At 46.1% G+C, this 22,618-nt stretch overlaps 1 protein-coding gene and 1 long non-coding RNA gene across 2 annotated transcripts in view; one reads left to right on the top strand and one right to left on the bottom strand.

The window, feature by feature from the left end:
* LOC140185292 (zinc-binding protein A33-like) overlaps nt 1-22,618 on the top strand; it is a 149,680-nt gene that overhangs the window by 48,607 nt on the left and 78,455 nt on the right. The window lies entirely within an intron of this gene.
* On the bottom strand, nt 6,435-9,105 carry LOC140185416 (uncharacterized). The gene is made up of 3 exons (XR_011882622.1): nt 9,088-9,105; nt 7,044-7,337; nt 6,435-6,517 (listed from the first exon to the last, which is right to left on the bottom strand). It is a non-coding gene; the product is annotated as an uncharacterized lncRNA (long non-coding RNA).

Genomic DNA, 22,618 nt, shown 5'->3' with positions numbered 1-22,618 from the left:
TCGTTGCGTATCAGCGCGACTACAGTTCTGTTAATATAGTAAGTATAAACGTATGTGTAGATAACATATAGACAGCAAGACAGACAGACACCCAGATAGATAGATAGATAGATAGATAGATAGATAGATGGAAAGATAGATAGATAGATAGATAGATAGATAGATAGATAGATAGATAGATAGATAGATAGATGGAAAGAAAGATAGATAGATAGATAGATAGATAGATAGATAGATAGATAGATAGATAGATAGATAGATAGATAGATAGATAGATAGATAGATAGATAGATAGATAGATTAGATAGATAGATAGATGGACGGACGGACGGACGGACGGACGGACGGACAGACAGACAGACAGATAGACAGACAGACGGAGAGATAGATAGATACATAGATAGATGGACGGACGGATAGATAGATAGATAGATAGATAGAGAGATAGATAGATAGATAGTTAGATGAATGACAGATAGAAAGAGTAAGATGAACTCGAGCCTTCTGCAAATTTGGAAAATGTTCGAATTCCGGTGTAACATCATGGAATAGAGGATTGCAGATAAAAAAATATATATATCTGCAATCTAAAGATATCTCATCTGACGACATGTTAATGACTCAGTGTGTGTGTGTATAGGAGGAGAGAGAGAACGAGAGAGAGAGAGAGGTGGGGGTTAGAGAAACAGAGACGGGCGGAGAGCGGGAGAGAGAGAGAGGGAGGATGAGGATAGAGGAATGGGAGATTCTTTTCCGATAAGCAGAAATGGAGGATTCTTAGGATCAGAAGATGTTGCTATATTGAAAGTCAGAGAAAATCTGAGATAGCTTCGCAAATGCAGCTTGGCGTCTAAAATGTGATATCGTGCCATTCGCTCTAAGGAACAAAAATGCACACGAACATCTAAATGATTGAAAATGGATGTTACCCGACTTTAGTTGTAGTGTGTATGAATAGCAAGAGCTCAGATGGAGTTGGAGATGCAAATAAGGAGTTGATATTTATTGTCTGGTTTACGTACATATACGCACGTATATAAAACTTGTTAAAAGTATTCAGCTTTTCATTTAATTTGCAGCTGGAGTGTCATTGATAGTCTATCTTTAAGAAAGGCTGTAGTTGAATTGGCGGCGAGTACAAGCTATTGTAGTGGGTGGATTCCAGGAATGAACGGATTGTCATTGAAATAGTTGTTGGAGGTTTTAAAATAACTTTATTATGAAAAACGGACGTTATGGAACAAGACTGTCTGGAATTTTGATTAAACTCAGGATAGATAAATCCCAGTACCGGATGATATTCTCGGACTACTACGGGATGCAAGCGTAGAGATGGTAAAGTCACTGGCGATGTTCTTTGCATTGTCATTGGCTCCAGCAGTAGTGTCAGGATATTGGCGTGTCCTGAATTTTACTCGTTTATTCAGGAAAGGGTTGAGGGTAATGTATATTATCGAATAGTAAGACTTAATTCAGTGGTGGAAAATAATTGTACAATATGCTTTCATAAGTTATTTAGTAGCATTTCAAAACCATTGTCTGATTTGTCAACATGTTTTTTGTGAAGTCTGCTCATGGCTCCCTTGTCTATGAATTCTTTGAGGATGTGACAAAGTGTATTGATTAAGGGGACAAGTGATCCAAATTGTGCAGATTGAGAATTAACGCCCCCCCCCACCCCCAGTAGAAGGCAGAGAGTGTTCAGGGTGGAGCGTGTTTTGCCTGGAATTTCATTCGCAGAAATCTATTCTGGGACCTCTGCTCCCCCTGATTTCTTTTATATAAATAAATGACATGGAAGACAAAGTGGAAGACTGTATTTGTAATTTTGCTGTTGCTACAATGTCATGATAATATATAATGCTGTCCAGATTTACAAAGGGAACTTAATAGGACGGAAAGCTTGACTAAGATCTGCAAATAAGTTCATCTGGGAAAACCATGAACTGATTCAGTTTGGAATGTCGAACTTGAAGTCAGAATACGTGCTTACTGGCAGGATTATTGGCGGTGTATGTAGGAGCAGTGAGGGAACTTGGACCTCATGTTACAGATTTGTCAAAGCTTCCACACAAAGTTGGCAAGTTTGTTCAGCTGCCGTGTGGAGTTTGCCTTCATTAGTCGGGGCATTAAGCTCAAGAGCCACGAGTAATTGTCCCAGCTCTATAAAGCTCAAAGTTAGACCACACTTGGACTTCTTGTTCAGTTCTGGTAAAGGATGTGGACACTTTCAAGAGGATGCAGAGGAGAGTTGACCAGATGCTGCCTGGATTACGGAACAGGTCATAGGTTTAGCGAGCTATGGAATTTTTCTTTGGATCCTCAGAAGATGAGTGATAACATAACAGAGGAGTACAGATGATAAGAGCATGAAAAGATGATAGTTCGAAAGCAAAGCGAGAATTATAACGGTAATGAGGAGGAGGCATGAGGTTTTAGGTGTTGGGGAAAAGGCTAAGGTAACAACGGCAGTAAGGTGTTTGGTTTTCTTTACACGCAGAGTGGTGGAGTGGTGGAATGCCCCAGGTGTGATGGGGAGGGGATGGGGAGGGGAGGAACGTCGACTCAGACCTTGAGAGGACTGTGTCGGGCATTTTCATGCCTTACAACGCGCAGATTGGAAGTCTGTGTGGGGCGCCACTCTTCGCACAGACGCTACAGCAATGTGTGGTTAAGTGCCTTGCTGGAGGACACAAACACGCTGCTACAGCTGAGGCTCGAACTAGCGACCTTCAGATCACGGAGAGACTGTATCGGAGGGGCTGTTCGGAGGCTCTAAATTTTCGGACAGACTCTGAGTCGGCTGCGGTCGGGTGCATCCAATGCATTGGCAAGCTGTTGGCTCTTGGAGGTTCATGGCGGGGGAGTTTCTCCTTTCTGCCGCTTGCGGTAGATGATGAGTCGATCGGGGACTTTGAGTTTTTTTTTTACCGTGTCCATGGTCAAATCATGGTATTGCTTTGCATTGTTGTAACTATATGTTATAATTATGTGGTTTTGTCAGTTTTAGTCTTGGTTTGGCCTTTTTTTGTGATATCACTCTGGAGGAACATTGTATCATATTTTAATGCATGCATTTCTAAATGGCAATAAACGAGGATCAGTGTCCTTATAAACTGATCTAATCTAACCAGACGAACGCCTTAACCACTTGGCCACGTGCCCAACACAGGGGGCCAGGTGTGATAGTAGAGGCAAATACATTAGGGATCTTTAAGAGAATCATGTATAGGTACTTGGATGAGACTAAAATGGAGATCAATTTCAGAGAGAATTATACCATTGATTTTAGCGAAGTTTAAACTGTCCATAACACCATAGGCCGAACAGCCTGAACTGAGTGGCAGTGTTCTATGTTCTATGACCATTAATATATATTTAACATTCAAGAGGACGTGACAGATCTATGATGAAAGTGTCTGTAATTGAGTTTTTTTTCCAAAAACGGGACGTTTGATTGTTAATTTTACAGTCATGAAGGTCGCGATAAATCCGTGGAATTCATTACCCTGGATGGCTGATGGTTGAGTATTTCATGGAGGAACTGAGCTCTGCGACTGATCACCTTTGGTCATATTTAACGACGTTACTCCTTCAGCATCCAAGTGGTCTACATCAGCAGACCCACATTTAATTCCACCGCATTTTATAAGAATTTTGCATGTCCTTCCCATGACCACGAGCAATAAATATGGGTGTTAAGTTCGCACATTCCAAAAACCATATTGAGGTAATAGTTTAATTGCTCGTATACGTGTAATTTGGTCGTTGGGCCAAGGAATCTGTTATCCTGCCATATCACTAAGAAAATAACACAAATATCTCTTTGTGTTTCTAATTGGGGGGTCAGAATCTGATAGAGGCAGCAAAATATTGTTGATAGGACATGAATGTCAGAGGCTTCAAATGGACTGAAGAATCAATTGGCTCACCTCTGTATATTCATGGGGCGCATTTGTGAATGATATGTAGTGTTAAGGTGACCGGATGCTTCATCGCGCTCTTTAGTTGCTCCCTGAACTTGGATTGAGTTGCCACGTAAATAAATGTGTTCGTGCAGCAGCTAAAATTCCGCAGCAAATAGCCGATGTCATCTAAGACTATTGCCGAATGATATCGACCCTCCCCTCCTCCTGTAACATGGTAATAGATGAAATCTAATATAAACGTTAGCCACAGGAATATAAAGTTGCCGGACAGAGCGAACAGCAGGACAATAGACCGCCTCCTGCTCTCCAGTTCCCGGTCACAGCGGGTCTCCTCTTTATTCCGACGTACCAGTTCTTTACGAATCCGACTGGCCACTAAAATGTGCCTGACAGTCAAAGCGTTGAGCATCAGAATTACAGCGAACGGAGTCAACGGAGTTGAAACTTTATCAAAACAGTCAAATATCACCCACCCTATGTCGGAGTAAAAACTTGGATTGATATTACAGTACCAAGGCATGTTGTCAATGATGTCTCGAGGTCCAAATAAAAAGTAGAACGGAACATTTTTCAGAAGAAACAAAATACCGATTACTGTTAAAACAGCAACCGCATTTTCGCTGGTACAATATTTTGCTTTCAGCTTCTGGCAACAAATAGCGACGAATCGATCAAAGGTAAAGGCGACGGTGAACCAAACAGAATAATCTGCTGCTGCACGAGACAATGCAAATATCACACTGCACACAGGTGTGATGTCCAGGAACGTCCTCGGGAAAGAATGGTACTTAATCCGAAGCAAGATGACTTCTGTCAAAATTAGTAATAAATCCGCCGCTGCCATGGCGACGAGGTAGCGGGTTGTGCAGGTGGACAGGCCGCACTTTCCTCGGGACAAGATGACGATAGCTGTTATGTTAACTAGTTAAGGGGAGAAAAGGAAGAGAAATTGTGGGATAACGAACATTTAATATCAGGGTCATATCAAAGTCTCCACTGTCACATGCACAACCTAGAAGCTTTCAATTTCTGTCAGTGATTATAATGAGGTAAGATTAGACGCATTCCGAACCGGACCATAACAAACCGCTTTCTCATTAAGAAAGACACAATGAGATTAAGGCGAACAGCGGGAGGGAAGGAATACTGTTCGCTGGCAGGGGATATTCAGTATTTTAACGATACCTGTAGATTGTGATCCAATCCGATCGTCAGTGCATTGCAGTACTACAGACTGCTCTGACTACTCGCTGCCTGATGCGAGGCGAAGGGCGAAGTTATATTCTGGCGTGAGGGAGAAGGAAATAAATGATAATGGTCTCAGCAATGTCGCTGTGCTTCGGGACGACTGTAACAAGGGGTACGCTTCTACTGTGACAGACGCTCCCGCTGACTCACTGCCATTGATTCGGTTGCTCAACATCAGTAGTAACTGAAGCTAAGCGCAAATCTGCAGCGACAGGTGTTTGCGCTGTTAGGAAGCCGCTGGCCCAGTTTGATCAGTAAAGTTAGTGAATAAACGCAGGCACATTTCTGTCGTGTCAGCTTCTCAGATTGATTCCTGCCACAAAGATGAGTCAAATAATTAACTCAGTGTTAACGAGTTCCAGCAAAACGTGGCCCTCCCGGTTCCAACATTGTCCAGGAAACTGCTGCAAGAACGCATAAGTTGCAGACTGGTGTTTACTTTGCATAACTGCAGATCTGATTCGAACATTTAAATTGAGGCTCCGTTGATCAGAACTCTGATGGGCTACCATTCCTTGGCAGCTCCTTATATTTTCATAATTGTTCACACCCGAGGTAAACAACTTGATTGTTTGCATTCACTTACCAGGCAAACCGATGACGGCAATAATCATGTACATTATGTTCTCGAAGCTGAGGTATTGTCCCTGCATTTTCAATGTAGAGTAACGCGTCACTTTCTGCTGTGGGACAGCCTCACACATTAATTCCCTGGCGCCGCATCGCCTGAGTATTTATATCTGTTGCTGTCTCTGCAGGGACGTTATGAGTGAGGATTTATTCATATACATAACAGATAGATTACGACAGCCAAATGAAGCCGTCTTGCGAAACATTTTGTTGACTCCAGATGATGAAAGTGCAAAACATGAAACTCTGTTAATGAATAACAGTAATGCGTGAAGATTGGGAAAATTTAAACCTTTGTTAATGGGGCTATCACCTCAATCACATCTGTCCATTACAGTTTGCTTCAAAGCCTTCAGTGACTTTTGACCAACAGTAATTTTAAAGGGCAAGACAGATTTTTATAAAAATGTTTGTTTGCTTCAAGCTAGAAGGGATATTGCTTTCTGCATAGATGTAAAGATGGATCTTTTAGTTCACCTGGTAATGAAATGCATGAAATAGGAACTAATGGAATACGCTGATGCTCTTTAACATCTATCAGCCCACATAATCAATAGCCCAACGACATCCTAAATGCTGTTGTTTTGAATACCAAACAAGTCATTAAATTGACATTGCATTCAATGTGGTAGTGGTGCCAGTCGACGTTACGTACTATTATTCATCTCTTGAAACACGCCATCCATTTCAGAGAGAAAGTAGGATTAAAACTGGAGGGAAAATGAGAAAAAAAAAACAGCTCACTTCAGTAATGTTGTCATTAGACCTACCCGATAAAAAAAAAGCAAAGGTTTTGAACAGAGCATGGAAGCTAAATACGAAGCCAGCATAGGTAATAATTCATGTTCCAAAAGCAGTTTATCAAAACAAAAATACAAAAGAAGCAAATAGTGCGGATCGTCGAAATCAATTCAGAATAGCGGAGGCTTTCAAAATATTTACTTCGCATTGTACAAGCTAGGCCATTTCATCTCTAGAGAACAGAATCTTTAAACATAATATGGGCTGGGTAGAAATTCCTGAAACGTACTTGGCAGTTATCCCCAAGCGATTCAGTTGAACACACAGTACGTTTAAATTTCAGCGAATTTGAGCAAAGTTACCGCAAAGCATTTTCAACAAGAATTCAGAGAATTACGTGAAGAATGTGCAAGGAAGCAAAATATTGCAAGACAAGAAGAAACAAAGTGCGTTTAAACAATGATAATGACGACTCCAAAGGATAGATTTTCAAACCTTAGCTAGCTCCTGTTGTAATTCCATTGCTGAACGTCTGCTGCAATAAATGGAAGATCCTTGAATTGGATACAATTAATCGGACAGCAGAAGCTTGAGTAGACATGGTTCCCTCAGGATCGCCGATTGAGTAGAAAAAGGCAGCGACTCGCGGCAGTATGGAGCTTTAAACAGGATTGAATGTAAAGAACAACTTAAAGTGAGACGTATCATGCGGAGCGACCATTGCCGTATCGGCCATCGTTGGAGAAAACAGAGCTCAAGTCGGGATTTTGAGGCTTTGGTTCTTCGAGACTTCGAGGTTTCAATGAGAAAAGGCAACAACAACAACAAAAAAAAAACAAAACAAAACACAACAACAAATTTGAGGGAGAGCTTATTGTTCTTCTTCCTTTATATTTGCTCGGTTACAACAGCAGGTAGGATAGCGGAATGCTCCTCCTGAGGGATGTGGAACAGTAGGAAAACCTCCAGTGTTCCTGACCACTACGCCTGCGAGAAGTGCATCCAGCTGAAGTTTCCAACGCTCTGCGTTAATGAGTTAGTGTTGGAGCTGGAGTTCATTCGAGAGGTTGGGGGTTATGGACTGGACATATAGAGAAGAAGTTACACTCGTGGTGCCGGGTACAGGAATCTGGGTGACAGCCCGAATGGGAAAATGGTATAAAGAGCTAGTGCTGCGTAACCTTGGGACCATCCCACACTACAATAGGTAATCTACTTTGGATACTGTGGGGGATGGGGTGTGGGATAACCTAGCAGTGGAAAGTCACAGGAATCAGGTCTCTGGCACCGAGCCTGACTCTTCGACCCAGAAGGAAAGGAATGTGAAGAGGCTAGCTGTGCTGTTCGGTGATTCATTAGACACGGGAAAGGAAATGCGATATTGTGGACGAAAACGAGATTACCGGAGGGTGTGTTGTCTTCCGGCTGAAAATGTCCGGGATATCATGCATGTAGTACTGAAAAGTTTTAAGTCGGAGGGTGAAAACCAAGTTCATGTTGGTACCAGTGACATAGGTAGGAAGAATGATGAGATCCTGCAAACTGACCTCAGAGAGTAAGCATCTAAGTCAAAGAGCAAAGCTGATCTCGGGATTTCAATCCGTGCCAGGAGCTAGCAAGCTCAGAAAAAAGAAATAGTGCATGAGGTTAAGCAGTTGTTGTAGAAGGAAGGGCTATCTTCCAGGGAAGGAGGCAACTACACAGCAGAGTCAGTTTGCACCTGAAGTGCAATGGAAATAACATCCGGACAGGAGGGTTTGGAAGTGCTGCACGTTGGGGATTAAACCAGAGTTCCAAAGGTATGGGAATCAGAGCGCCAGAACAGTTCCCCACTGATCTCCCTCCTGGCACTTATCCTTGTGCTACACATGCCCTTACACTTTCCCCCTTACCACCATTCAGGGCCCCAGACACTCCTTCCAGGTGAGGCGACACTTCGCCTGTGAGTCGACTGGGGTAATATACTGCGTCCGGTGCACCCGATGTGGCCTTGTATATATTGGCGAGACCCGACGCAGACTGGGAGATCGTTTTGCTGAACACCTACGCTCTGTCCGCCAGAGAAAGCAGGATCTTCCAGTGGCCACACATTTTAATTCCACATTCCATTCCCATTCTGATATGTCTATCCACGGCCTCCTCTACTGTAAAGATGAAGCCACACTCAGGTTGGAGGAACAACACCTTATATTCCGTCTGGGTAGCCTCCAACCTGATGGCATGAACATTGACTTCTCTAACTTCCGCTAATGCCCCACCGCCCCCTCGTACCCCATCCGTTATTTATTTATATGCACACATTCTTTCTCTCTCTCTCTCTCCTTTTTCTCACTCTGTCCCTCTGATTATACCCCTTGCCCAACCTATGGGTTTTTCCCCACCCCGCCCCTTTTCTTTCTCCCTGGGCCTCCTGTCCCACGATCCTCTCATATCCCTTTTGCCAATCACCTGTCTAGCTCTTGGCTCCATTCCTCCCCCTCCTGTCTTCTCCTATCATTTTGGATCTCCCCTTCCCCCTCCCATTTTTCAAATCTCTTACTAGTTCTTCCTTCAGTTAGTCCTGACGAAGGGTCTCGGCCCGAAACGTCGACTGTACCTCTTCCTATAGATGCTGCCTGGCCTGCTGCGATCACCCAGCAACTTTGATGTGTGTTGCTTGAATTTCCAGCATCTGCAGAATTACTGGTGCTTGAGCAGACAGGAAGGGACAGTTTAGTCTTCGTCTTGTATTTCCTGTGCCTTAAGTGCTTCAGGCGACAGCGACAGCCAGTAGAACTTTCAAACAGAGATTTGATTGCGTCCCCGAATGTCTCATGATTCGAAAAATTCCAGCAAATCTGTGCACCAGCAGAAATGCTCAGCACAAGCAAACGTTTGACGATGAATACCACAGATTCACCATCCACAGACTAAAGAAAACCCTCCCATCTCTGTTCAAAGCGACGACCCTCTGTCCTGTGCCTTGAAGATCGGATGGTGAAGGAGGTGCGCGATATATTTGCCTTCATCATACAGGCATTGAAAGTGTTGTAGTGTCGCGTAACAGTTGTACAACTTGTTCATTTGGTCGCATTTGGATCACCGTGTGCAGTTCTGGTTATCACGCCGTAGGAAGGATGTTTATTAATCTGGAGATAGAACATAGAACATAGAATAGTACAGCACAGTACAAGTCCTGCGGCCCACACTGTTGTGCCAACACTTACACCCTGCCTCCCATATAACCGCCCACCTTAAATTCCTCCATATACCTGTCTAGTAGCCTCTTAAACTTCACTAGTGTATCTGCATCCACCACTGACTCAGGCAGTGCATTCCACGTACCAACCACTCTCTGAGTGAAAAACCTTCCTCTAATATCCCCCTTGAACTTCCCACCCCTTACCTTAAAGCCATGTCCTTTTGCATTGAACAGTGGTTCCCTGGGGTAGAGGCGCTGGCTGTCCGCTCTATTTTTCCTTTTAATATCTTGTATACCTCTATCATGTCTCCTCTCATCCTCCTTCTCTCCAAAGAATAAAGCCCTAGCTCCCTTAATCTGTGATCATAATGCATACTCTCTAAACCAGGCAGCACCCTGGTACATCTCCTCGGTACCCTTTCCAATGTTTCCACATCCTTCCTATAGTGAGGCAACTGGAACTGGATGGTGTACAGAAGTTTCACATGGATATTGCCCGGACAGGAGGGCTTCAGTTACAAAAAAAAATGGATGAGCGGGGACCGTTTCCCTCGGTGACTAGCCGGCCGATCTGAGGCATGACAGAACTTTATAAAACATGAGAGACATAGGAATAGGAATTGAATAGGAATAGGAATAAGGAACCTTGGTTCTCAAGGGATATTGCAACTCTGATAAAGAAGAAGAGGGAGTTGTATGAAATGTATAGGAAACAGGGTGTAAATCAGGTGCTTGAGGAGTATAAGAAGTGCAAGAAAATACTTAAGAAAGAAATCAGGAGGGCTAAAAGAAGACATGAAGTTGCCTTGACAGTCAAAGTGAAGGATAATCCAAAGAGCTTTTACAAGTATATTAAGAGCAAAAGGATTGTAAGGGATAAAATTGGTCCTCTTGAAGATCAGAGTGGTCGGCTTTGTGCGGAACCAAAAGAAATGGGGGAGATCTTAATTAGGTTGTTTGCGTCTGCATTTACCAAGGAAGCTGGCATGAAATCTATGGAATTGAGGGAATCAAGTAGTGAGACCATGGAAATTGTACAGATTGAAAAGGAGGAGGTGCTTGCTGTCTTGAGGAAATTTAAAGTGGTTAAATCCCCGGGACCTGACAGAGTGTTCCCTCGGACCTTGAAGGAGACTAGTGTTGAAATTGCGGGGGCCCTGGCAGAAATATTTAAAATGTCGCTGTCTACGGGTGAAGTGCCGGAGGATTGGAAAGGGGCTCATGTTGTTCCGGTGTTTTAAAAAGGATCGAAAAGTAATCCGGGAAATTATAGGCCGGTGACTTTAACGTCAGTAGTAGGTAAGTTATTGGAGGGAGTACTAAGAATCAGAATCTACAAGCATTTGGATAGACAGGGGCTTATTAGGGAGAGTCAACATGGCTTTGTGCGTGGTAGGTCATGTTTGACCAATTTGTTGGAGTTTTTCGAGGAGGTTACCAGGAAAGTGGATGAAGGGAAGGCAGTGGATGTTGTCTACATGAACTTCAGTAAGGGCTTTGACAAGGTCCCGCATGGGAGGTTAGTTAGGAAAATTCAGTCGCTAGGTATACATGGAGAGGTGGTAAATTGGATTAGATATTCGCTCGATGGAAGAAGCCAGAGAGTGGTAGTAGAGAATTGCTTCTCTGAGTGGAGGCCTGTGACTAGTGGTGTGCCACAGGGATCAGTGCTGGGTCCATTGTTATTTGTCATCTATATCAATGATCTGGATGATAATGTGGTAAATTGGATCAGCAAGTTTGCTGATGATACAAAGATTGCAGGTGTAGTAGACAGTGAGGAAGGTTTTCAGAGCCTGCAGAGGGACTTGGACCAGCTGGAAAAATGGGCTGAAAAATGGCAGATGGAGTTTAATACTGACAAGTGTGAGGTATTGCACGTTGGAAGGACAAACCAACGTAGAACATACAGGGTTAATGGTAAGGCACTGAGGAGTTCAGTGGAACAGAGGGATCTGGGAATACAGATACAAAATTCCCTAAAAGTGTCGTCACAGGTAGATAGGGTCGTAAAGAGAGCTTTTGGTACATTGGCCTTTATTAATCGAAGTATTGAGTATAAGAGCTGGAATGTTATGATGAGGTTGTATAAGGCATTGGTGAGGCCGAATCTGGAGTATTGTGTTCAGTTTTGGTCACCAAATTACAGGAAGGATATAGATAAGGTTGAAAGAGTGCAGAGAAGGTTTACAAGGATGTTGCCGGGACTTGAGAAACTCAGTTACAGAGAAAGGTTGAATAGATTAGGACTTTGTTCCCTGGAGCGTAGAAGAATGAGGGGAGATTTGATAGAGGTATATAAAATTATAATGGGTATAGATAGAGTGAATGCAAGCAGGCTTTTTCCACTGAGGCAAGGGGAGAAAAAAAAAAACAGAGGACATGGGTTAAGGGTGAGTGGCGGGGAAAGTTTAAAGGGAACATTGGTGGGGGGCTTCTTCACACAGAGAGCGGTGGGAGTATGGAATGAGCTGCCAGACGAGGTGGTAAATGCGGGTTCTTTTTTTAACATTTAAGAATAAATTGGACAGATACATGGATGGGAGGTGCATGGTGGGATATGGTCCGTGTGCTGGTCAGTGGGACTAGGCAGAAAATGGTTCGGCACAGCCAAGAAGGGCCAAAAGGCCTGTTTCTGTGCTGTTGTTTCTATGGTTTCTATAGAAGGGGTAGACAGTCAGCATCTATTTCACCAGTACCAAATGTCCAGTAGTGGAAGGCACAGCTTTCTGGTGAGAGGGAGGTTATGTGTAAATATATACAGAACAGGAATATTTCTTTACGTTGAGAGGGTTCGGTGCTGGAACGCTCTGCATGGGGAGTTGTGGAAGCATTTACAGTGGAATTTAAAAGCTTTCGATAAGCACATGAACTTGAAGGAAAGGGAGGCACATAGTGTAAAAACAAGTAGAAGAGATTTCGTTTTATTTAGCTTTGTGTTCAGCACGGACACGTTAAGCCGAGGGTGGCCATGTTCTGTGTTCTTGTTGAACGGTAATGATAGGAAACTCTTTAGCACACATCTCTGTATCTGTGGCCACGAGTGAGACGGCAGGGTGTTGCGTTATCTCACTGGTGTCAGAGCTCAGCGTGACTCGGAGGAAGCACAGGCAGGGCGAGCAGACTGATGTCGTGGTCCACAATGGCTTTGAATAACAGAGAAAGAGAGAGAGTGTACGGGGCACTGTGCAATCCCAGTCCGTCGCAAAAGGGGCACAGAGATATATAACTGAACGTGCTAAGCAGTGAATACTCTGACCTGCACGCACTCAGTCCTGTTGTCCACTGTTACACGCGAGTCTAGTCCGAGCACTGCAGGGGCAGAAATAAGTACAACACTGACGTTATACTGCAGATCAAGGATACAATCAATTACCCCTCTCCTTCCCCCTCCCACTGGGTGTCTCTCAGGATATAGAAGAGGAAGCTGATAAGGTGCAACCGATTAACATGTTCCCACATTTCCAATAGCCATATCGATTTCAAGGCTCCACATGAGTTGTGGGAACACAAACACACAAACCAAATAAAACAAATAAATCCTGGAAGTGTTTAAGCATGGATTGAAAGCGATGTTACTTGCGTAAAGAAATAAAATTTCCTGCTTGAAAAATGTAACTGTGGAGCCCAACATGGCCTCCTGTGGAGTGTTGATGACAAGCTCAAGGCTTCATACAATATGGTGATATAGGTGGGGCAGTGGAGTACGGAAGGTCACACACAAAATATTGGAGAATTTCAGCAGGTCAGGCAATATCCATGGAGAGGAATAAACTAATGTTCAGGAATTGGGAAGCTGCAATGTCTGTGCACTCCAAGAGGACCATAATTTCGTCACGGTGTTCAGACTCTTCCATGCTTCAATGCCTCGGGGATCTATGGTGGCTGACGTCAGGGATTTGTGTTTTGACTCTTGAAGGTCACCCATGCTAAACAGGCAAACGGTAGAGGCCAGACTAAGAGTGTCCTCCAGTCGTTCAGGTTCGGATTTTCAGCTCAAGGCCAAAAACCATGACTGGTCATAAGTTTACGGAACCAACAATGAAGAATCATTCTATAACTGTGTGAGACCAAGGGTAGGCAGAGATGAAGGAGCAGTGTAGTTGCTCCAAACACCAGTGGCGTAACGGGCATTAAGTCATGACTGTGAGGGGGTGCACTAGAGGCCTCCCAAATGACAACGAGGGATACTGAAACAAACATGTAGACAGTGTATAGAAAGGCATAAAATAAACAGATTGGTTGCAGTGGCCGCTTTCATTTTCCCTCGGACTCCATTCGTGCCCCACTCGTCATTTGAACTTACCGCTCTGAACTGAAGCATATGGCCTCTGATATTATATCTTTTATCCTGGCAGAATGACATCTGTTCTCTACCCTGTCTATAACTCTCCCAATCTTATAAACTGATATCGGGTGTCATGTCACCCTCGCCTAATTCAGAGATATTTCAGTGTACATTAGTGTATCTGTCTATCATAAAATAGTTGGACAGTGGAGCGCAAGTCCCTCATCCCGCAGCATCCTGGCAGACCACGACTGCAACCTCTCGACAGCCTCCACATCTGGGCAATATTGGGACGAACAGAATCGAAAAGAATATTTCAGATGCAACGTATCCAAAGAGTCATAAAGCTGCAGCTTGACTTCCTGATTGTTGGAGTAAGTGTTTTGATTAATAAAGCTCGTCATGCCTTCTTGACCAGCCCATCAACCTGGGCAGCCTGTAGCTTGGAGGAAGCCATAGGCTTGGACTTAAGATATCTCTGTACCAGAAAATATTAAGTGTTGCATCATTAGCAGTGTAGTGCCCCTTAGCATTTATTTTTCAACGACGCAATAACGCAGACCTCTCCAGATTAAACTCCATCTCCAAAGGAAATATATCCTGCTATATCATTTCCAACCTATCGACAATGCCACACACCAAGGTTTACACGGACACACACATATACACACACACACACACACACACACACACACAGACACACACACACATACACACACACACACAGACACACACACACATACGCACACAGACACACACACACACACAGACACACTTACTTTACGGTGAAGATTCTATGGGCTAAAAGAGAGATAGGAGCAGAATTAGGCCGTTCAGCCTATCGAGTCTGCTCAGCCATTCCATCATGTCCGATCCTGGATCCTATTCAACCAAATGCAACTGATTTCTCGCCATTTCCGTTGATGTAGAGCAGTAGATGTAGTGTATATGGATTTCAGCAAAACATTTGATCAGGAACCCCATGCAAGTCTTATTGAAAAAGTAAGGAGGCATGCGCTCTCTGGGTACTTTGTTTTGAGGATCCAGAACTGGCATGCCCACAGAAGGCAAAGTGTGTTGTAGACGGGTCTTATTCTGCATGGAGGTCGGTAACCTATGGTGTGCCTCAGGCATCTGTTCTGGGACCCCTTCTCGTGCTGATTTTTATAAATGACCTCGGTGAGGAAGTGGAGGAATGGGTTAGTAAACTTGTTGATGACACAAAGATTGGGGGTGTTGTGGATAGTGTGGCGGGTTGTCAGCGATTACAGCGGGACAGTCATAGGATGCATATCTGGGCTGAGAAGCAGCAGATGGAGTACAACCCAGATAAGTGTGAGGTGGTTCATTTTCGTAGGTCGATTATGATGGCAGAATATAGGATTAATGGCAGTGCGGAGGATCAGAGGGATCTTGGGGTCCAAGTCCATATGACACTCAAAGCCGCTACGCAGATTGACTCTGTGGTTCCGAAGGCATACGGTGTATTGGCCTGCATCAACCGTGGGACTAAGTTTAGGAGCCGATAGGATTCGTTGCAGCTATATAGGACCCTGGGCAGACCCCACGTGGAGTACGGTGCTCAGTGCTGATTGCCTCACTACAGGAACGATGGGGAAACTATCGAAAAGGTGCAGAGGAAATTTACAAGCATGTTGCCTGGATTGGGGAGCATGCCTTAGGTTGAGTGAAAAAGCCCTTTCTCCTTGTAGTGACGTAGGATGAGAGATGACCTGATGGAGGTGTATAAGATAATGAGAGGCACTAGCCATGTGGACAGTCAGAGGCTTTTCACCCCGCCCCCCCCCCGGGGGACTACAGTGGCTAGCACGAGAGGCACAGTTTTAAGGTGCTTAGACGTAGGTACAGAGGAGATGTCAGGGGTAAGTTTGTTACACAGAGAGTAGTGAATGCATAGAATAACCGGCCAGCGACTGTGGTGGAGGCGGATACGATAGGGTCTTTGAAGAGACACCTGGATAGGTGCATTGAACTTAGATGAATAGAGATCTATGGGTAACCCCAGGTAATTTCTAAAGTATGTGTCATGGTTCCGTTTGTTCTCCTTTAACGCTCCTTTCTCCCTGATTATGCCCTAATTTCAGTCATGAGATTTCCAATTGCTGCTAGTTTACTTAATTACACTTCTCCGCGGATTGTCACCTTGTTGTGGTGGAGAAGCTTGTGCGGTCCTGAGATCCCGAGAGCAATGCCGTCTGGAGCTATGCTTCTGGTAGGGTCACCCACGGCGGTAAGGTCAAGGGTGATGTCCCTGACAAAGAATAATCCAACCAAGACCTCAACGGTGGAACAGGCGGACGAAGTTACTTCGAACTCAACGGCTGTGAAGGCGGATGAAGGTCGCAACAAATCCATCAGCTCTTATCGTCGTGGTGTCCGTGCTATTGGAATCAGTTGGTTGATTGTGTGTTTCTTGGAGTGCAAAATCAAGTACACGTTAAACAAATACATGCACAGACGTCTGCACTCTGTGGGCCACTTCTTCAGAACGAAGATCATCATCTTCGACCTCGAGGGATAGCCACGACAACGACAACTTAATTACAGTACACCTGGTTTTCACCAGGGACTGTGAAAAAAGTACGACGGCACCACTATCACAGGTTACCAGTTTGCTGGTCTACTCTCGTGTGATACTTCGTTCTCTTGTCCAATTAAAACGTATGTTCAGCTCTAGTTTCAAGATAGTCCCTGTAGATCCCGTCTCCTTGTCAAGATTTCTCCGGTTTGCTGTTCTACGTTCACGTCTACGCCAGCATCCCCAGCTCAGTCGACGTGCCGGTGTCCTGCACTTGGGTTCTCCTCAGGTACCCCGTGCAACAGAACAAACTGGCCAACATGAACTCAGCGGACACGAATCCTCTGCAACAAGCCCTCGCCAGCCAGGACTCCCTATTGGGCTTGCACGACAAGCTGCTCCGGGAAGTCATGGAAAACCTCCGTTGCCTGTCAGTAGACATAAGAAAGGTCAGTGAACAGATCGACCGAGTATCCACCCATCTTACCCCGTCGACTCCGGGAACTCCGTCTGACCAGCCCAGACAGTCTGTGGTGGCGACGCCCGAGGCGTCAACAACACGTCCGCTAAGGGAGCCGCGCGTCCCTGAACCAGAACCCTACGCCGGAGATCTGGGGAAGTGTCGGGCTTTTCTGCTGCAATGCTCCCTGGTTCGAGCAGCAGCCATCCAGGTACGCCACGGACAGATCTAAAATAGCTTACACTATGGGGTTATTACGAGGAAATGCCTTGGCGTGGGCCACTGCGATTTGGGATAGTCAGCCAGAGACTTGCTCTTCCTTCCCCACCTTCGTCTCAGACATAAGGAAGATTTTGGACCGTCCCGTCTGCGGTAAAGATACCGCTAAGCGGCTACTCACCCTCCATCAAGGCTCACGTAGTGTTGCAGAATACTACGTGGAGCTCCGGACGCTAGCGGCCGACTCGGGCTGGAATGAAGAGGCACTCCAGGAGGTATTCTGGCAAGGCCTCTGTGACGAGGTAAAGGACGAGTTGGCGGCTAGGGATGACACTAAGAGCCTGGATTCATTGATCACCCTAGCCACAAGGCTGGACAACCGACTCCGAGAACGTCAGAGGGAGAGAACCGGTCGTCCTACTACTTTGGCCACCCCACGGCACGCTTTACCATCTACTTCCAGCCCTAACCTCTCTCCTCCTTCTCCCACTCCTAGAATAGCATCCGGCCCGGCCGTTTCCACCACCCCGGGAGAGGAACCAATCCAGATGGGACAGAGCCGTCTTTCTCCCTCAGAGCGACTCCGGAGATTAAGAGCAGGGGATTGTTTCTATTGCGGTCAGTCTGGCCATTTTCGTGACACCTGTCCCCTTCGGCCAAAAGGGAGGGCTCACCAGTAGAAAGGGGGACCCTGGTGAGTTAGACCACATTCCCTTCTGTCCCCCAATCTCGGATGCAAGTCCAAGCCACTGTAAGCTACAACCAACAGTCCCTGTCCTTGTCTGCCTTGATGGACTCCGGTTCTGAGGGGAATCTGTTGGATGAAGATATAGCTTCCCAGGCCGGAATTCCTCGAGAGCCATTGACCAACCCTCTGGAAGCCCGGGCACTTGACGGAAGACTTCTGACCCGAATCACTCACTGTACCCCACCACTGTCTTTGATTCTCTCTGGGAACCATCGGGAACAGGTACAATTTAACTTGATCGCCTCCCCTCAAGCCCCAATAGTTCTGGGGTACCCATGGTTGAGCCGCCACAACCCTTGCATTGATTGGTCCACCGGGAGGATAGCCAGTTGGAGTCCGTTTTGTCACGGCACCTGTCTGCAGTCGGCCCTCTCCCCTGTGAAAACCACCTCGACCTCACCTGCAGTTGAACCCCCTGATTTGTCCAGGATTCCAGCGGAGTACCACGACCCGGGACACATGTTTAGTAATCAGCGCTCCCTTTCCTTGCCTCCACACCAACCATAAGATTGTGCGATCGACCTTCTCCCGGGAGCTCCTCTGCCCACCAGTCGCCTGTATAACTTGTCCTGGCCAGAGAGGGAAGCAATGGAGGGTTACATCAGTGAACTTTCGCGGCGGGCATCATCCGACCCTCATCCTCCCCGGTGGGCGCAGGGTTCTTCTTCGTGGGGAAGAAGGATGGTTCTCTACGTCCTTTCATCCACTACCGAGGCCTAAATCATATAACCATAAAGAACAAGTACCCACTGCCTCTGATAAGTTCTGCGTTCGAGCCACTTCACGGAGCCACCATCTTCGCGAAGTTAGACCTACGAAGCGCCTACCGTCTGGTCCGAATAAGGGAGGAGGACGAGTGGAAGACGGCATTCAATACCCCTTTAGGCCACTTCGAGTACTTGGTCATGCCTTTTGGCCTCACCAATGCCCCTGCAGTCTTTCAAGCCTTGATTAACGATGCACTAAGAGACTTTATTAACCGCTTCATGTTTGTCTATCTGGATGACATCCTAATCTTTTCCAGCAGTCCCCAGCAACACGTGCTTCATGTCCGTCAAGTCCTGCAGAGGCTGGGGGAGAATAGGTTATTCGTAAAGGCGGAGAAGTGCGAATTCCACGTCCCCTCGGTCAGCCTCTTAGGTTATAATGATCGAGAGCGGACAGATGAGAGCTGATCCCGAGAAGATCCGGGCTGTGGCGGAGTGGCCCAAACCCACGGACCGCAAGCAACTCCAACGGTTCCTGGGGTTTGCGAACTTCTATCGCCAGTTCATCAGAAACTACAGTCAGGTGGCGGCTCCTCTGACCCGACTTACCTCACCTGCCACACCTTTCCTTTGGAACTCCGAGTCGTCACAGCATTCGCGGAACTAAAGAGGCGTTTCACGTCTGCTCCTGTTCTGATTCAATCGGACCGCCCCCCCTGTCAATTCCTTGTGGAGGTTGACGCCTCCGACTCCGGGGTGGGAGCGGTACTGTCCCAACGTTCGGCCCCGGATCAGAAACTACACCCCTGTGCCTTCTTCTCTCGCCGACCTACTCCCGCTGAACACAATTACGACGTGGGGAACCGGGAGCTGCTGGTGGTCAAGCTGGCGTTGGAAGAATGGAGACACTGGTTGGAGGGGGCGCATCACCCGTTCATCGTCTGTACAGACCATAAGAACCTTGAATATATGCAGTCCGCCAAACGCCTGAATTCTCGCCAGGCCCGTTGGACATTATTCTTTGGCCCGTTCAGGTTTACCCTCACCTATCGTCCGGGATCCAAGAACAGGAAGCCCGATGCTCTCTCCCGTCAATACGTTTCCGAGGGGGACCTTCCTAACCCCGAGACCATCCTTCCATCAACCTGTATAGTGGCTGGCCTCACCTAGGAGATCGAGTCCGGAGTCAAAGAGGCCCAATGGACGCAACCTGACCCAGGCATTGGACCTCCCAATCGCCTCTTCGTGCCTGATTCTGCCCGATCGCAGGCTCTCCAGTGGGGGCACACTTGTCGTTTCGCCTGCCACCCCGGAATCGATCGGACTCTGACCCTTCTGAAGAGACATTTCTGGTGGCCCTCCATGGACGCCGACACCCGTTCCTATGTCTCTGCATGTTCCGTCTGCGCCCGTGGAAAAGCCTCCCATCGGCCACCTGCGAGATTGCTTCGTCCCCTGTCTGTTCCTGGTCGTCCCTGGTCACACATCGCTCTGGATTTCGTCACCGGGATACACCCTTCATGTAGAAACTCTGTCGTACTCACTGTGGTGGGCCGTTTCTCCAAGTCGGTGCATTTTGTAGCCCTCCCTAAACTCCCTCCCGCGCAGGAGAACGCAGACCTTCTCGTCACCCACGTTTTCCGACTTCACGGAATCCCTTCGGATATTGTCTCCGACCGGGGACCTCAATTCATTTCACAAGTTTGGAGATCTTTTTGTTGAGGCCTTGGTGCCTCAGTTAGCATATCGTCTGGGTTTCACTTACAGACCAACGGGCAAAGGGAGCGGGTCAACCAGGAGTTGGAGGCGGCGGTACGTCGTATAACAGCCAACAACCCGTCTACCTGGAGCAACCATCTCGCATGGGTAGAATACGCCCACAACTCTCTGGTCAGCACCGCGACCGGAAAATCTCCTTTTGAATGCTCTCTTGGTTATCAACCCCTGCTGTTTCCCGCCCAGGAAGAAGAGATTGCGTTGCCGTCAGTCCAGGCCCATATATACAGGAGCCAAAAAATCTGGGAAGACACACGCTTGGCCCTGCTTCGCTCAGCCAACAGTAACCGGAAAATTGCCGACCGCTATCGTGCCCCTGCTCCTAAATATCGACCTGTGCAGATGGTGTGGCTCTCGTCCAGAGACATTCCTCTGAAGAACCAGCACAAGAAGCTCGACCCCTGCTTCCTGGGACCTTTCGAGATTGAGAGCATTATCAACCCCACGGCAGTTCGGCTCAAACTACCTATGTCTATGCGGATCCATCCTACATTTCACGTCTCCCAGTTAAAATCAGTTTCTGTCAGTCCCTCGAGCCCTCCGACCGAACCCCCTCCACCCCCACACCCGGATCATCGACAACCACCCGGCGTACACCGTCCGGCGGTTATTAGAGGTCCGCCGTCGGGGCAGGGGTCTCCAGTACCTGGTTGACTGGGAGGGGTACGCCCCAGAGGAACGTTCCTGGATTCCCCGCTCCTAAATCACGGACCCTTCTCTCATCCGGGATTTCCATCGGGACCATCCAGACAAGCCTGGGGGATCGCCAGGAGGCTCCCGTTGAATGGGGGGGGGCGTGTACTATCATGGTTCCGTTTGGTTGTTCCCCTTTAATGCTCCTTTCTCCCTAATTATGCCCTAATTACCGCCATTAGATTTCCAATTGTTGTTAGTTTACTTAATTACTGTCCACCTGGTTTGCATCAGAGACTGTGAAATAAGTACGATGGCATCACTACACAGTTCGCCAGTTTGTTGGTCTGTTCTTGTGTGATACTTCGTTCTCTCGTCCGCTTAGAACCGTTAGTCCTGAGTTTAGTTCCAATTTCTGCTCTAGTTTAAAGATAGTCTCTGTAGATCCCGTCTCCTTGTCAAGATTCCTCCGGGTTGCTGTTCTACGCTCATGTCTACGCCAGCATCTCCAACTCAGTCGACGTGCCGGTGTCCTGTACTTGGGTTCTCCTCAGTCGCCCCGTGCAACAACGGAAGTTCTTGAGCCTTCTGAAACAAGTGATCATCACATTTTTAGTCTCGAAGTACTTTAGGGGAGTATATAAGTAAAAAAGCGAAAGCCATTAGATTGAATTTCACAAAGACAAAATTTGTGCAGATGTGGCAAAAACCTCAGAAGGCAAACTGGAAGAAACTGCTTACCATTGTGTCAGTTGAGTGACAATGTCATCGATTTAAATAGGAAATACATGTAGTGCAGGAAATGTTCATACCCAAGGTCAGGAGATGCAAAAATAAAACAATAGATCAACTACATGGATGAGCAAAGATTTATGAAAATATTGAAGAAAATACAACTAATCAAGGAATACAGAAAAATAAATAGTCATACATCTTAACCATAGGGCATATGAAAATATAAGCGCTGTAGTAAAGTGGGAAGTTCAGATTGCCGAAGACAGGTTGAGAAGGATATTGCTGATAATATTAAGATTGAGCAAGAGATTTTGTCAATAGTTCAGTCATAAAAGAAATGTTAAGTGGAAAGTTAAGCGTATTAGGAATAACAGTTGGGTGTTACATTATGCAGACGAGGGCATAGTGGATACTCTTAACTCTTCTTTTGCTAAAGTGTTCACCTGCAAATACGTTAAAAGTTGCTTTAGCTGATTCAGAGATCTTAGTAAGTAAGGTCCTGCTTCAGCTAAAATGGTTGAAAGTTATTAAATCTCAGTGTCGGACACATATATCCAAGGGTACTTACAGAATTCTATGATTAAAAACACGAACACATAACAAGATTTCTTTTTTCCAAACCGTGTAAAGATTAATGAAGCCTTTAAGGATTTGAAGTGGGCTAAAATGTTCCTGGCCCATTGAAGGGTGACAGCACCGTCCCTTTTAAATACTTCCCAGGAAGCTTTATGTGTATCGTCTGTACGGTAAGAGAAACATTAATAAACACCAAGTTGGAAAAGCA

The sequence above is a fragment of the Mobula birostris genome, chromosome 20 (genome assembly GCF_030028105.1).
Source record: "Mobula birostris isolate sMobBir1 chromosome 20, sMobBir1.hap1, whole genome shotgun sequence".
Lineage (NCBI taxonomy): Eukaryota > Metazoa > Chordata > Chondrichthyes > Myliobatiformes > Myliobatidae > Mobula > Mobula birostris.
Note: the sequence above shows the minus strand (reverse complement) of the source record. Positions and strands in the feature narration are given on the sequence as shown.